Source organism: Arvicola amphibius, chromosome 6 (genome assembly GCF_903992535.2).
Source record: "Arvicola amphibius chromosome 6, mArvAmp1.2, whole genome shotgun sequence".
Classification (NCBI taxonomy): Eukaryota; Metazoa; Chordata; class Mammalia; order Rodentia; family Cricetidae; genus Arvicola; species Arvicola amphibius.
The window spans coordinates 16,221,117-16,238,069 of NC_052052.2; the positions used below are offsets into that span (position 1 = coordinate 16,221,117).

A 16,953-nucleotide genomic window follows, 5' to 3' on the forward strand; every position below is an offset into this window, starting at 1 on the left:
CATAATCTTTTTATTGATTCTTTGGGAATTTCACATCATGCACCCCAATCCCACTTATTTTCGAGTCCTTCCATATCCACCCTCCACCCTTGTAACACCCAAAAGAAAATAAAAATTTTAAATTTGTATTTTAAAGAAAGAAGAAAGAAATGTCTCAGGCCTGCTCCTCTATCAATCGTAGCCTTCTCTACATCAGCCACAGCTGTCATGTCTCCAGTTCCGCTGTACTTGTACCAATCCTTCATTTGTGCACCTCTCCACCACATAGTCCTTCACGGACAAACAGCTTTACTTGCAAATGTTCATTGGTTTGGTTCAAAGCCTCTGGCTTCTGCTACACCATCAATACTGGATTCTCACCAAAACTCCTCTAGGATGTCCTGCTGTTGCCTTGTGGCTGTGGATCCACAGGCCTGGCTCCATCACACACTCCAGCAGCTCAGATGGAGTAGATGCTGGTGGGGGAGGGGGAAACTCAAGGCCCTGGTTAGTAGCTGAGTTGGTCAGCCCAGGTCTTCACCAGAGCTGCAGCCCTCCCCAGAGGGGTGGAGCCTGCTCTCCCAAGCTCAGCCCTGCAGCTGCTGCAGACTGGAGGGCAGGACTAGCTCAGCACAACACTTAGCCATTAACGCGGATTTATGTCGCAGCCCAGACCATGGGCACCCACATGGCCTTTGGTGGTAACACAGGCCATAACATCAAAACAGACCCTAGCCACAGTAGGACCATGGAGCCAGACATGGCCTTTGGCAGCAGCCCGGGCAGGACATCACCACGGCCTCCAGTGGCAGTGCAGGATCCTCACTGCCATCACATCTCCAATCTCACCTCTCTCCAGCGCACGAACTTCCACGATTCTCTTTCTCTCCCATCTCTCCATCACATATTTGTTCATCATAGTGATGCTCATGGAGCTAGGGATTGGTTTTGATTTTATTATTTATTTTGGGAGTACTGGGGACCCAGTTTAATTCCTAACATATGTTAGAGAAGGGTTTGACCATTGAGCTCATACCCCAGTCAAATTCACATTTCTGATTTGATTAGTACAGTAACCATGCAAGTCACTATATTCATCTCAGGGAGACACCTACAAGATGTTATCTTCTTAGAAATCATTTATTCAGCCAGATATGGTAGGAATGCCTTTGATTCCAGAACTCAGAAAGAAGAGGCTTATTCATCCAAAAAAGACTCACTTTGCATGTGAGTGAGAATACATAGGAAATGTTGAAAAGAAAGATTAAGAATCTGGGATTTGAGGCTGGAGACATGGCTCAACAGTTAAAATCATCAGCTGGTGGACCTGAGTTCAATTCCCAACACACCAGGTGGTTTGCAACCACCTGTAACTCCTACTCCAGTAGATTCTGACTCTTCTGCCTTCTCTAAACACCTGTACTCATGTATATACCTACTTATCACACACATGCACACACCACATACATTCACTTTAAAATAATAAAAAAATGAAGTGTAAAGAAGTGGGTCTGAGCTTTCTAACATTAAGCCAATTTCAGTAAACAGAATTTGTGAGTAATTTTCAATTATAAAAATGAAGATAGGTAAGTTGGAAGAACTGTGTAACTACAGAGTACAGCTTGAACGGAAAGACATAACAAGCAAATTTTGGACACCACAAACATTACGTCTTCAGTACTACGCAGCCCAATGTTTCCAAGGGGAATGATCTTCAAAAATCACTTTCCCAGAAACTGGACCCTGAAACAGTCTTTAATTTGCCAAGAGTAGGAATTTGCTGAACTATCAACAGTTTGTTTATGTCTGTTTGTTTGTTTGTTGAACTAGACATTTGTTTTTAATCAAGATTTGTTCAAAGTCCCACAAAAAGAAGAAACATTATCCAAAAGATAAACAAAAGCCATATGACTAGAACTTAGAGTTGCAGATTATATTTTTGTAAACCTCCCTTTCATACACATACAGAAGTGGTCTTCAGCCTTCCTAATGCTGCGACCCCTTAATACAGTTCTTTGTGTTGTAATGAGCCAACTATAAAATTACTTTCATTGCTACTTCATAACTGTAATTTTGTTATTATTATAAATCATAAGTAGACATCTGATATGGAGACGGTCTTGGGCGACCCCTGTGAATGGGACATTAGAGTTCTCAAAGGGATTGTGACCCACAGGATGAGAATCACAAACAATGCGAGCTAACATTTGGATAGAATGCTACCAATTTGAAACACTGTCTAATCAGTTATCTCAGCTGATCCACTCTTTATTCCTATTTATATATGCCTAATCCAAAGTTGGTTTAAAAAAAAAAAGAAGAATATGGGCTTTGGAATAGAGTGCTCTCAACGCCAAACTCTAACACTTCCTCCACACTCCACAGGCTTTTTTTTTTTTTGGACAGGGTTTCTCTGTAGTTTTGAAGCTTTTACTGGAACTAGCTCTTGTAGACCAGGCTGGCCTCACATTCACAGAGATCCACCTGCTTCTGCCTACCAAATGCTAGGATTAAAGGCATGCGTCACCACCACCTGGTTTAAAATGTGTAGCCCAGGCTGGTCTCGAACTCCTGATCCTCTTGCCTCTGCCTCCTTCAGTAAATCTTACCAGCATGCTCCACCACAACCAGCTTACAGGCATTTCTGAAACCTCTACCAGCTTCACTTTTCTCATCTATAAAACAGGGACAATGGACCTATGTAATGAGGCAGTTTTAAGATTCAAGTCTTAAACATGCTGAGTAGCCATCACACAGTAGGTTCTAAAGAAATGGTAAATATATAACATACTGCAGTGTCAAAAGTGGAGAATGATTTAATGAATATCATAAACTAAGTAATCAAGCTGAACCCAAATGTTACTGCTATACTGCTGCTAACAGACACAGGACAAATTCTGGGACATGAACAAAGAAGAGAGAGACACCAACCCACCCAGATCTGAAAGAGAGAGCTCAGCCATTAACCATGCTTGCTGTTCTTTCCAGAGGACCTGTGCTAGATTCCCAGCACCGACATGGAAGCTTACAGCAGTCTATAGCTTCAGTTCCAGAGAATCTGACACCCTCTTCTGGCTTCCATGGGTACTGGGTATGTATATGGTGCACAGACATACATTCAGGTAAAACATCTATATACATAAATAAAATTTATATTTAAAAATCCTAAAATAAAAAATGCATCCCCAGGGACCAAACATTAGGCTGAGCTCAGGGAATCCTGTAGAAGGAGAGGAAGAATTATAAGAGTCAGAGGGGCCAAGATACCCTAAGAAAATAGCCAAAGAATCAACTAAGCAGGGCTTATAGGGACTCACAGAGACTTAGCTGACAATCAGGGAGCCTGTATGGCTAACTTCTTTGCATATATGTTATGGTTGTGTAGCTTGGGGTTCCTGTAGAACTACTAACAGTGGAAGCGGGGCTCTCTGAATCTTTTGCCTGCTTTGGGACCCTTTTCCTCTTACTGGGTTGCCTCGTCCAACCTTACTATGTGGGGATTGTGCCTACTTTTATTATAACGATATGTCATGTTTGCTTGACATCCCTGGAGGCCTGCCTTTTCTCTGAAGGGAGAGGAGGAAGAGTGGCTCTGGGGAAGAGGGGATGTGGAAGGGAGGGACTGAGGGAAGAGGAGGGAAGGGAAACTACAGTTGGGATGTAATACATGAGAGAAAAATTATTTTTTTAAAAAATGCATTCATAAAATTCCTCTCTATTTGACAATCTAACAATGATTGAGGTATAAGTTCCATAACTAAACACAAAGTTTAGAAATTTGAAATGTACTTTTAAGCCAAGTGGTAGTGGTACAAGTCTTCAATCCCAGCAGAAGCAGAGGCAGGCTCTGAATCCAAGGCCGGACTGGTCTACAGAGTGAGTTCCAGAACAGCCAGGGCTACACAGAGAAACCCCATCACAAAAGAAACAAAATAAGAAATGTTATTTTCCTAAATATAACCCCAGCAGCACAGAAACTGAGAGAAAGAATAAATGGGACCTCCTGAAACTGAAAAGCTTCTGTAAAGCAAAGGACACGGTCAACAAGACAAAATGACAGCCTACAGAATGGGAAAAGATCTTCACTAACCCCACATCAGACAGAGGTCTGATCTCCAAAATATACAAAGAACACAAGAAATTGAACACCAAAAGATCACATAATCCAATTTAAAAAAATGGAGGGCTGGAGAGATGGCTCAGAGGATAAGAGCACTGGCTGCTCTTCCAGGGGTCCTGAGTTCAATTCCCAGCAACTACATGGTAGCTCACAGTACTGAGATCTGTCACCCTCTTCTGGCGTGCAGGCATACATGGAGGCAGAATGTTGTATACATAATAAATAAATCTTTAAAAAAAAATTTAAAAAATGGAGTACAGACCTAAACAGAGAACTTTCAACAAAGGAATCTAAAATGGCTGAAAGACACTTAAGGAAATGTTCAACATCCTTAGTCATCAGAGAAATGCAAATCAAAACAACTCTGAGATTCCATTTTACACCTATAAGAATGGCCAAGATCAAAAACACTGATGACAACTTATGCTGGAGAGGTTGTGGGGAAAAGAAAAACATTCTGCATTGCTGGTGAGAATGCAAGCTGGTACAACCCCTTTGGATGGCAGTGTGGCAATTTCTCAGAAAATTAGGAAACAATCTTCCTCAAGACCCAGTATTACCACTTTTGGGTATATATCCAAAGGATGTTCAATCGTGCCACAAGGAAATGTGCTCAACTATGTTCACAGCAGCTTTAATTTGTCATAGCCAGAACCTGGGAACAACCTAAATGCCCCTCAATGAAGAATGGATAAGGAAAATGTGGGACATTTGCACAATGTACTGGATAGCAGAAAAAAATAACAGCTTGAATTTTGCAGGAAAATGGATGGAGCTAGAAAACATTATTTTGAGTGAGGTAACCCAGACACAGAAAGACAATTATCACATGTACTCCCTCATAGGTGGTTTTTAAACATAAAGCAAAGAAAGCCAGCCTACAAACCACAATCCCAGAGAATTTAGACAACAATGTGGACACTAAGAGAGACTTACATAGATACATAATAGATACATAGATACATAATCTACATGGGAAGTAGAAAGTAGAAAAAGACAAGATCCCCTGAGTAAATCTGGAGCATGGGGATCTAGGGGAAGATTTAAGTGAGGAGGGTGGAGAGTGGGGAGGGGAGCAGAGAAAAATGTAGAGCTCAATAAATATCAATAAAAAATGTATTTAAAAATGTATTTGTCAAAAACATGTATCTCAAAAATAAACAAAGCTGCCCAGACCTGGTAGCCATAGTCCTTTTATTAGCTAGTTGAGAGGCTGAGGCAGGAGGATTCACAGGTTTAAGACCTTGCCCAGCTACAGAGAGCCCAAAGATAGCCCAGTCAGCTTAGTAAGACAAAGTTTCAAAAAAAAAAAAAAAAAAGTGTCTTAAGCATGGTGGATCATTCCTATAATCCCAGCACAAAGGAAGCTGAGGCAAGAGGATTGAAAACTGAAAAACCAACCCCATAGGTTGTCCTCTGACCTCCACTCACACACCACAATACTGACACAGACATACACATATACAAAATATTTAAAATTTAAAAATTTAAAGGGGGCAGAGCTGGAGAGAGTGTGCCTATCATGACTGAGCTTCAGTCCCCAATATGAAAAAAATTATAAATTAGCTAATTAATTTTGTGTGTCTTAGTTAGGGTTACCTCTGCTGTGATGAAACACCATGACCAAAGGTAACTTGACAAGGAAAGGGTTTATTTCTCTTATATACCCTAAATCATAGTCCACTGAGGGAAACTAAAACAGGAATTTAAACCTTGTGGGAACCTAGAGGTATGAGCCATCAAAGAGTGCTGCTTATTGACTTGCTCCTTCCTCGGGGCTTGCTCAGCCTGCTTTCTTATAGAAGCCAGGACCAGGGTGCTGCACCTACAACAGGCTGGGTCCTCCCCATTAAATCACTAAGAAACCGCTCTACAGACTGACCTACAGCCTGATCTTATGGAGGAATTTCTCAGTTAACATTCCCTCCCCCTCGGGCTAGAGAGATGGCTCAGAGGTTAAGAGTATTGCCTGCTCTTCCAAAGGTCCTGAGTTCAATTCCCAGCAACCACATGGTGGCTCACAACCATCTCTAATGGGGTCCGGTGCCCTCTTCTGGCCTGCAGGCATACATACAGACAGAATATTGTATACATAATTAATAAATATTTTTAAAAAAGATTCCCTCCCCTCAGCTAACTATAGCATGTGTCAAGCTGACATAAAACTAGCCAGAACAGTATGTGTATGTGTGCTCTTGAGAAATCTGACCAAGCATAGGCCCATAGCATGCTGAGCAAGCACTCTACTACTGACTGAGCTGCACCCAGTCTCTCAAAATTTTTATGATTACTTTCAATTGACTTTAGAATCCAACCTCAAAAGGGTTAGCCTAATTATCAGTCAAGTTCCCACAGAAAAGACTTTGAAAATGTCCAATCTTATTGAATTATATTAAGAATATTTATTGCATGCTGCACTACTGTACAGCTATGGCAGAAAGCACAAAAGTTAGCCGTCTTTAATCTCAGCACTCAGGAGGCAGAGGCAGGAAAATCTTCTTGAGTTTGAGGTCAGACTGGTCTATAGAGCAAGTTCCAGTACAGCCAGGGTTACACAGAGAAACCCTGTCTCAAAAATCAAAAAAGACTTAACCATCAGTAGACTATAATGTTTCTTTTTTATTTCATTTGAGAAAGGGTTTCCCTACATAGCACAGTCTGGCCTCTAACTCACAAACCACCTGCCCTAGCCTCCTGTTGGAATTACAGTCCTATGTCACCAGGCTGTCTTAAAACAGATTTCTATTTATCACTCAATTATAAAATGTCTACTAGATTAATGTGCACTCAGACTCAAAGAATGTACACACTAGTACGCCTTTCATACAGAAAGGAAGAATAACTGCCAATAAAGTTTGCCTACAGTCTATAGCTTTAAGATTTATTTTTATGTGTGTTGGTGTTTTGCCTGCATTAATGTGTGTGTGATGGTGCCAGGCTCCCTAGAAACAGAATTACAAACAGTTGTGAGCTGCCAAGTGTGTGCTGGAAATCGAACCCAGGGCCTCTAGAAGAGCAGCCAGTGCTCTCAAACAGTGAACCATCTCTCCATTCCCCTCGCTTTAAACAGATGTGACTGGCTAAAAATTTTCTTTCTCTTTTTAGGGAGAGCTGGGGTGGGAATGTGTATTTGTTTGTGAGGATATGTGCAAATGTTTGTGCAAGTGGAGGTCAGAAGCCAGCATTGTCTTTCTGTGATTGCTCAACTTTCTCTCTTTTTGGAGATAGTCTATGATTATTTAGCTCTTAGCTGGTCTGGAATTCAGTACACAAACCAACTGACCTCTATCTCAGAGATCAGCCTGCTTCTGCCTCCCAGCTACTAGGATTCTTAACGGTGTGTATCACGTGTCCAGTTTACTTCATTATTTTGAAACAGGGTTTCTCACTGAATTTGCAACTCATGCATTCAGCTGGCCAATAAACTTCAAGGATCCACCGATCTCCACCACCTCTGTGCTGGGGTTAACTACACATACTGGGCTTTTACACTGGTGTTGGGGATCCTCAAATCCTTATGCTTGTATGGCAGGCACTTTACCAACTAAGCTGTCTCTTCAGCTCCTATTTTGTTTTTTGTTTTATCTGTATGAGAGTTATTGTGTATGTATGGATAAACACATGCCATAGCATGTTTGTGGAGGTCAGAGGGCAACCTCCGATGTAAGACCTTTTACCTTGTTTGAAACACAGTGTCATCATTTGCTCATACAGAATCTGCTGGAAAGCATCTGGGGACTATCCTATCTCTGCCTCCTACCTTGTACAGGCTTCATACAGGTTCTGGAGATCTGAATTCAGGTCCTCACACTTGTGTGGCAAGTGCCTTACCCACTGAGATGTCTCCTAGTCCTATTTTTTGTTTGAGACATGGCCTTGTCATATAGCCCAACCTACCCTTTAAACTATGATCCCCATTTCAGCCTCCACTCTAATCCCAGTTTTGAGATTACAGGCATGTGTCACAACATCCAAGGGCTCAGAATTTTCATTATCAACAGAACCAATAAAATACTGATCAAAAAAAAAAAAAAAAATACAAGCCAGGCAGTGGTTGTACATGCCTTTAATCTCCAGCACTTGGAAGGCAGAGGAAAGTGGATCTATGTGAGTTTGAGGCCAGCCTGGTCTACAGAGAGAGTTAGTTCCAGGACAGTCAGGGCAGTTACACAGAGAAACCTTGTCTCAAAAAAAATCAAATAATAATGATAATCCAAATAGGATAATACCTGGAATCTCATTTTAGTTATCCAATCAGAACATCTTATACAAGCACAGACCAACAACCTTTCCCAGTAGAAACTCTGCTTAGTTCTTCACCTGTAATGGGTTTTGGGTTTTTTGGGGTTTTTTTGGACAAGGTTCCTCTGTAGCTTTGGAGCCTATCCTGGAACTAGCTCTTGTAGACCAGGCTGGCCTCGAACTCACAGAAATCCACCTGCCTCTGCCTCCTGAGTGCTGGGATTAAAGGTGTGCGCCACCACCACCCGGCTGCAATGGGTTTCAAAGGAGCTTGTGCCTTATGGCACCATGACTGAACTTCCGAACTTTCATACAAGAACAGTCTATTACTTGATGCACTTGGTGCATTCCTACCTTTTGGATTAAAGAAAATATGTAGAATTCTAGTTTTAAAAAGGGATCCAAGAGCCGGGCGGTGGTGGCGCACGCCTTTAATCCCAGCACTTGGGAGGCAGAGGCAGGCGGATCTCTGTGAGTTCGAGACCAGCCTGGTCTACAAGAGCTAGTTCCAGGACAGGCTCCAAAGCTACAGAGAAACCCTGTCTCGAAAAACCAAAAAAATAAATAAATAAATAAATAAAAAATAAAAAGGGATCCATATTAATAAACCTAAGATATTAAAATTGCTACCTATGCATAAGTAGTTTTGATGTTCAATTACCAAAAACTGTACTGAAGGCAAATGTAGTGATGCATGCAGTAAAGCATGCCTGTGACCCCAGCATTTAGAGAGCGGGGGCACACTGGAGGCCAGCCTGGGTTAAGCTGTTGCTGTATGAGTGTGGGTTCCTCAGCACCCACATTAACGTTGAGAAGGTTACCCCAACCCAAGCAGAAGAGAGATCCCAAAAGCTGCTGACCAGTCTAGCCAATCACTGAGCACCATCTTCAGTAAGAGAACTTGTCTCAAAACTAAGGTGGATTATGGAGGAAGGTACCCTATGCCGCACATGACAAATGCACACACACACACAAACACCCTCTACTGAGAACCTACTACACAACTTCTGAACACAAATTTCTTATCAAATCAGGCAACTAAGATATAGGCTAACATGGAAGTTAAAACAATGGCTCAGCAGTTAAGAATGTTAGCTGTTCTTCCAGAAGATCAAAGTAGCACAGGTCTTTAATCCCAGCACTCAGGAGGCAGAGGCAGTCAGAAAAACCCTGTCTCAGAAAAATTTTAAAAAGTGTGTGTGTGTGTGTGTGCATAAATTAACCAAAAATATAACAAGTATTATAAGCTGTAAGTTTTTTGAAAGGGCCAGCAAGATGACTACATGGGTAAAGGTGCTGCTGCCAAGCCTGGTGACCTGAATTAGAACCCCCAAATCCACATAAAGGTGGAAGGAGAGAGCTGACTGCACCTTCACAAAGCTGCCCTTTGACCTCTACACATGCACTGTGACATTCTTACATACATCACACAATCATACGAGCATACGAGACATACATAATAAATAAGTGGTTTGAATTTTTTTAAGAACAGCAAAATGGGGTACAGGGAGTTGCTACTAAGTCTGAGTTTGCTCCCCAGAACCCAAGGACATAAATATACCCCCAAGTTGTTCTCTGGTCTCCGTACATATACTGTGATATGCAGGTGCATGCACACACATACACAATATATGTAATATTTTTTATTTTGTTTTTTGAGACAGAGTATCACTATGCAACTCTGGCCATCCTGGAACTCACTATGCAGACCAGGCTGGCCTTGAACTCACAAGATCCAAGTATTGCAATTAAAGGTGTGTACTACCCAGTTAATAAATGCAATCTTTAAAAAGGGAGCAGGGGGAAAGCAGTGGTAGCGCACGCCTTTAATTCCAGCACTCGGGAGACAGAGGCAGGCAGATTTCTGAGTTCGAGGCTAGCCTCATTATGAGTTTTCCAGGACAGTCAGGGCTATACAGATAAATGGGGGGGGGGGGGGTATTTTTGAGAAAGAAGCTTTTGATCCAACAAGATATTGGGATTAAGACAAGCCAATATGATTTACCAAGAACATAGGACTATCAATAATAATACCATACAGAAAAGGTATTTTTTAGTTTTATTACATTTTTATTTATTTACTTTGTATATATGTATGTGTGTTCATGCATGTATATGTGTGCATGTTATAGCATACATGTGGAGGTCAAAGGACAACTTGTAAGAATCATTTCTTGCCTTCCATCACGTGGGTCTCAGAGACCAAACTCAGCTGTCACTTTTCCTGCTGAACCATCTCACCAGCACAGGAGACAAGAAATTTACGAAAGCAAAGTCAAGATAACATCAATTAGAAGAAACAGCTGATTAACCCTACCCCACTCCCTCAGATAGGGATTCTCTGTGTAGCTTAGCCCTGGCCGTCCTGGAACTTGCTCTGTAGACCAGGCTGGGCTCAAATTTAGAGATCCACCTGCCCCTGCCTCCCGAGTACTAGGATTAAAGGTGTGCGTCACCACTGCCTGGTGATACAGCTGATTCTTAATGGATGAAAAACATCTAAAGAGTAAAACAACATGAGAGAAAAAAACACAAAAGATGACACAAACAAAGGTGCTAACTTTGGAATATAATCATTAAATATTTATTAAATACATGCTATGTGTCACACAGTGCTAGGTATTAGGGATGCATACATTCGAGAACAAAACAAATGACGTCTTTGCTCCTATGGAGTGTAGTAGGAAAACAGATAATAATCATGCAAGCAGGTATATCATTATAAATCATAATAGGTTCAATGAATAAAAGCAACAGAAGCCAATAATAGGGAATAACGGGAAGGGACTAGCAAGACAGGGTGATGAGAAGTATCTCTGATACTCAACATAAGCTTAGGCACTTGGGAGGCAAAAGCAGGTGGATCTGTGAGTTTGGTGCCAGCAAAAAAAAAAAAAATTCCAGGATAGCCAGAAGCCAGAGTAACAGGGTGACTCTCCCAGAGAAGAGAGGGGATAAAGTCCATGTAATAACAATTTAAGAGGATAACAAGAGCTGCAGCTAGATAATCCTGAAGACCAGAGTTCAGATCCCAGTACTAACTTAAGGTTTCTCACACACCTGTAACTCGAGCCCCAAGAGACCATGGACACACACACACAAAATTTTCTTTCTCAAACATACAAAGATAAACAAATCTTTAAAAAGAAGAGTACAAGGTCAGCCTGGTTGACAGAGTAAGTTTAAGTTTAAAGCCTGGCAATTTAAACACTGTTTCAAAATACAAGGTGAGGTCATGTTCAATCCCTACCACAAACAAAACCAAAAAGGAAAAGAAATTGTAGGTTTTTAAAGTTTTGTGCAAGTTTTTAATAGCACACGTTTAAAAACATGACTTGTCCAGGGCATGGTGGTACGTACATATCTATAGTTCTATAATTCTAGCACTCAGGCAACTGAGGCAAGAGAACAGTCGTGAGTTCAAGGCCAGTCTGGGATACACAGCAAGTTCAAGGATAGCCGAAGCTGAGAGAGAGAGAGAGAGAGAGAGAGAGAGAGAGAGAGAGAGAGAGAGAGAGAGAGAGAGAGAGAGAGAGAGAGAGACAGAGAGAGAGAGACAGAGAGAGAGAAGAAAAAGTTGGCAGAACATTTACCTAGCACATGTAAGGCCCTGAATTCAATCCCCTGCAACACACACACAGACATACCTAATACACACACACACACACACACACACACTAATAAGTATTTCCTCAGCTACACAGGGAGTCTGAGGCCTGGGCTATATGAGACCCTGTCTCAAAACTCAAATAAAAGACTGTCCAGGAAAAAAAAAAAAAGAGAGAGAGAAGTACACAGACCAAGTATGAAGTTCTTAAACAACAAACTAAAGTGACAGTAACTTTGAATCACATACAAAGAGGAAGAGTGGCCCAAACAGTAAACAAATACAAAATACTATACTTAAAAAAAATAAATGCTAAGTATGGAAGGGAAATGTTCAAAAAAAATGAACTACTAATTTTTTGGCATTGAGGCGGCGTCTCTAGGAACTACGAGAATAGATGGAAACAGCAGCAACATGCCTACCTACACACTGCGGCTCCGATTTTGATATGGTATGTTCAAGTTTGTTCTTTTAAGATGCCCCCAATACACCAAAGTATAATGAAATAAAGATTCGACCTGCCTGACCTCAAATATACAGTCTGCCCCTCACAGGGTCTGGCAGTAACTGCTCTGAGCTCAACTCCCTCATATATAAAATGAGGATAATAACTACTTCATAACCATGAAGTAAGCTACTATAATTTTCTCCCTACAGTCACCCAAAAATTTTGAGTAGTCTGGAGGGTATTTTAATTTAATTATTATTTCCTAATAGTATATGGAGGGAGGACCAATGGTTGATGCTAACAGAAGTTTCTATTCTCAGAAATTCACAGATGGAAATGGAAAATTGTACAACAGAAATAAAATGGTGGGGGTGAAGTAGAAATGTGACTTCTTCTAAATTCTAGAAGTTCTGCAAGGAAGGCTTCAGCATTTCCTAATACAGAGAAATTTGAGCTAAAAGCAATTTGAGTCCAATTCAGTGACTCAAGAAAATGTAAGGAAAAAAAATCACCAGATATCTTCCTAGCAAGCCACAGTTTCTACCCAATGTATCCTCCTTTTTGTGTGATGCTGGCTAAAATAAATCAGGGATCAGCAAGAAGGGTAAATTGGCTACAGGTGGGAAGGGAACTCAACCATTTCACAGCATCTCTAGCCTTAAGTACTTGTGGACATGTTATGCTAATTATAACATTTTAAGCATTTATTATGTATACAAGCTACATTTCAAGGAAAACAAAAAGTTTTACTCTTACTAAAACTTTAAATATTAATTTTAGTGAGAAGAAATCCTTTTGCCTAGAAGTAACTAAAATCTACTTCCTCCCAAATGCAGTCATCACTTCCTCTCTTATGTGCACTATTCCTATGTAAAATTTCCTTATTTCCTACCAAGTTAGCATACAGACTCCCTAGCATTCATTCTGATCTCCCAGCATAAAATCTAAGCACAGAAACCTCCTAATCTTCCTCGGAGTCAATCTGTTATCAATTCCTTAAAGAAAAGTTTTAATAAAGTAGTAGTGACTTCACAACTATACAACACTGTACTTTGCCAAAGCTCAAACTATATACCTAACGCTGGCCAATTTTATCACATCAAATTATATATCAATAACATATACATCATTCAGCAAATAAATTTATTGAGTATCTAATATGTGCACCAAAATTTATAACAAATTTTTCAGGTTAGATTATCTGAGCCCTACAAGTAGCATACTTTACTTAGTTGATACTATCTCAAAACTGTTACAATAAAATGTTTCAATTTCTGGATCCTGAATGTCACCCTCAATGGTGGCCTCTACTGCAGGATCATTACCACCTTTCTACCAGCTTCCATTATAGAGATGAAATGTATGACTGACTTAGTCCAACCAACATTAATACAAATGTTTGCAACATAAGCAAAGCATTAAGAACCTACTGTATACAGCACGTATTTTTATGTAGTCTTTGTACCAAATTTTCTTTTTCTTTTCTTTTTTGGTTTTTCGAGACAGGGTTTCTCTGTGGCTTTGGAGCCTGTCCTGGAGCTAGCTCTTGTAGACCAGGCTGGCCTCAAACTCACAGAGATCCACCTGTCTCTGCCTCCCAAGTGTTGGTACACCACCTGGCTTGTACCAAAATATTATCACACCTCCAGCGCATACTAACATTACTCTAGGGTCCAACTGTATGTGACCCAGTGGGCTGACTCAAAGATCTAGAAATCAAGTTTTTTTTGTTTCCCAAGACAGCATACAATTGGCAAGTAAATGTGGAGCAAACATGGTTTCAAATTCCAGAGCCACTTCTTACCGGTTATATGCATGGGCTTGGAATAGTCACTTGTACGTTCTGACCTTCAGTTTGCTCAACTAGCACTTCACTGACTTGTAGAGTCTATATAATATACTCTCCACCTAGCAAGATTACTGAATAGCAACTCAACATTATTTGTTACCTTTCTTGGTCTTCAGGCTTAAAAATAAAATCAGGAAGGCTAGTTAACAATCCATGTTATAGGAGATAAAGGAGAGAGGGCAAAATGTTTAAGAGCCTTTCTTGCTCTTCCAGTAGACCAAAGTTCAGCTTCCAGCACATATGTCAGGCAGTTCAGAACCATAACTGTCTATAACTCTAACTCCAGGGGGATCCGGTCTTAGAGAGCACTTGAACTCATTGTGAGCATTCCCATGCACAGGCACACAATTAAAAACAAATCTTTTTAAAATTCATGTTATTAATGGATGCTCAGCTGTGAACCTATACTTCCTGTCTTCACAGTCCAATTCATCCCTTACCCATCCCACTATCTCTAGTTTTTCAAACTTGAGTTGCTATGTTTAGAAAAGTGATTTAATTTTAGAAACCTGGAAAATTCTTCTGAGTAAATTGAGCAAAACCTTAATCTGCCCCAGGGGGAAAGTCTGTGCAAAACAATTATTTCTAACAAGAGAAGAATTTTCTATGGGGGGTTATAGACTTTAACCACACAAATGCCACCAAAACTGCACACACAGTGACAGAAGGCAATCTGGAACACACTGCAGATTTTCCAAAAGGAAATACCCTCCCCTCATCTAGGGTTGCTAAATCTTCTAGGTGATCTGAATTCTTCCCAGCTCTGTCACTAGTCCAGATCCTTAAACCAGAACCACAGCAGTTGGTAAGACGAAATACTCTGGACAAACCCCACTTCTCAAAAATATTCCCTGGCTCGGCAGGGAGGTCCAGAGAGTATTTGCTCCTTGATGGACAGAAAAGCCACCACGAGGCGCTCAGAAGCCCAATCCTTTCCCCCAAGGTCATTCAAGTCAGTGAAGACGGGGCTTTGGAGAATCTGCAAGCTTCCCGATAAAGAACACTGCGGAGATTTTTTTTTTTTTTTGAGGTGTGTGAAGGGGGATGGGGGGTGCCTGCTCTCTTCCCCTCTCCCACCCCGAAGTGTGAGCACCCGCCTCGGCATTTCCGAAACAAGCCACAACAAGCTCTGCAGTGTTAGGAAAGGGGCTGACGCGATGAAGAAACAGATGCTCCGAAGCAAGATGGGTCTCTCTCGGGCCGCGGAGGCTCCGGCGAGGTAATTAGCCCAAACCGCAGGCACCTCGGAGAGGTCCCCACCGGGCTCCGGGCTGCGGAACCCCCCAGCCCCGCCTTGCCCGGGACGCCGGCTTTCCCCTCGCTCGTCACCTCGCCAGCCGCAGGCCAAAAGCGGCTCCCGAAACCGCACTTCATTCCTGCGCTTCGGGAAGCCATGGCTCCCTTCCCCGGCGGGCCGCGCGCTGCGGAAAAAGTTCACCGCGGCGGCGGGAGGGGGCCGGCGGCCGCCCGAGTGCCCCTGCAGATTCCACCATTAATTAGTCCCCGGGACTGCCGACTGGCAACTTAAACAAAGCGAATGCCTCGAATTCCTTCCCGGGCCGCGGCGGTCTGGCCGCGAGCGAGACGGAGCAGCGCGCCCCGCCGGCGGGAGCCGCGCGGGCCGCAGTCCCGGCCGACAGCTGCGGACGCCCCGGGGCCGCCACGGGCCTCTCTCGCCGCGTCCCCCGCGCGCCCGCCGCGTCCCGCACACCGGCCGCGGCCCTTCCTGTCCGCTCACTTCCTTCCTCCCCGCCCGCCGCCCCGCCGAGCCTAGCGAGGACCCCGACGCCTTCCCGGGCCGCAGCGGCCGCGCTTGCCCTCACCCGGCGTCTCCTCAGTCTCCTCAGAAACGTCCCTCCCCCCTCCTCGGGAGAGGGAAAAAAAAAACCTCCGGAGTCTCTCTCTCTCTCTCTCTCTCTCTCTCTCTCTCTCTCTCTCTCTCTCTCTCTCTCTCTCTCTCTCTCTCTCTCTCTCTCTCTCTCTCTCTCTCTCTCTCTCTCCCTCTCTCTCTCTCACTCTCCCTCCAACTCCGGCCAGACTCTCCCGGGCTGGCCCACCGGAGACCTCCCCTTCCCGGCTCCGCTTCCACAAGCCGCGCGCACTCCCCACCGCCCCCGGGACACCCCGGCCGAGCACCCCCCGCCACACAAGCCGAGCCCTCGGGCCGCCCGCCTGGCCGCGCTCCCGCCGCCGCCTCACCTCTGCAGCTCCGGCCCGCGCTCCCGCCGCCGAGAGATTCGGCGCTTCGCTCCCAGCGGCCGGCGCCTGCTCCGGCTCCCCGAGACTGACAATGAGGGGCGGGGCCTGGCGTGGCGTCAGCGTTCCGGGGGCGGGGCGGGGTCGATGCCACGCCCCTGGGCCTTTCTTTAGGCCCTCCCACTCCCAAACCCAGAGGGTTTGAATCCAGCCAAGTTTTCTTTGCCTTCCTCGGTAGGTGCTGGGCTCCCAGGGAAACCTAACTGGGAAGGCAAGACCGAATTCAAAAGGGACGCTCTCAGAGACGTTCGGAGGGTGCCGTGAGACCATCCATACAAAGAGATTAGCCCAGAGCCTGAAATGGAGTAATCGCTCCAACAACCACCACTCCTACTTAGGGAGTGTGGAGAAGGAACTGGGCGTGGCTCAGAGGTCATGAGTTCTAGTCCCACTAACTCCACATTCATTCCTCGTGGGCTGCCAGGAAAAGTCCTTTCCTATCTATAGTCCCT

At 43.4% G+C, this 16,953-nt stretch overlaps 1 protein-coding gene across 3 annotated transcripts in view; it reads right to left on the reverse strand.

Annotated features, from left to right (window-relative positions):
• The window catches only part of Luzp1 (leucine zipper protein 1), a 56,635-nt gene extending 40,110 nt beyond the window's left edge, over positions 1 to 16,525 (reverse strand). For 2 of the 3 annotated variants that reach the window (XM_038334471.1, XM_038334472.1), the window contains exon 1: positions 16,445 to 16,525. The gene's annotated coding sequence lies outside the window, so the exon portion shown is untranslated. Of the gene's footprint in view, positions 1 to 16,068; positions 16,089 to 16,444 lie in introns of those variants that run through there. The other variant, XM_038334470.1, reaches the window with a different exon arrangement.
• Positions 16,526 to 16,953: the final 428 nt, after the last annotated feature.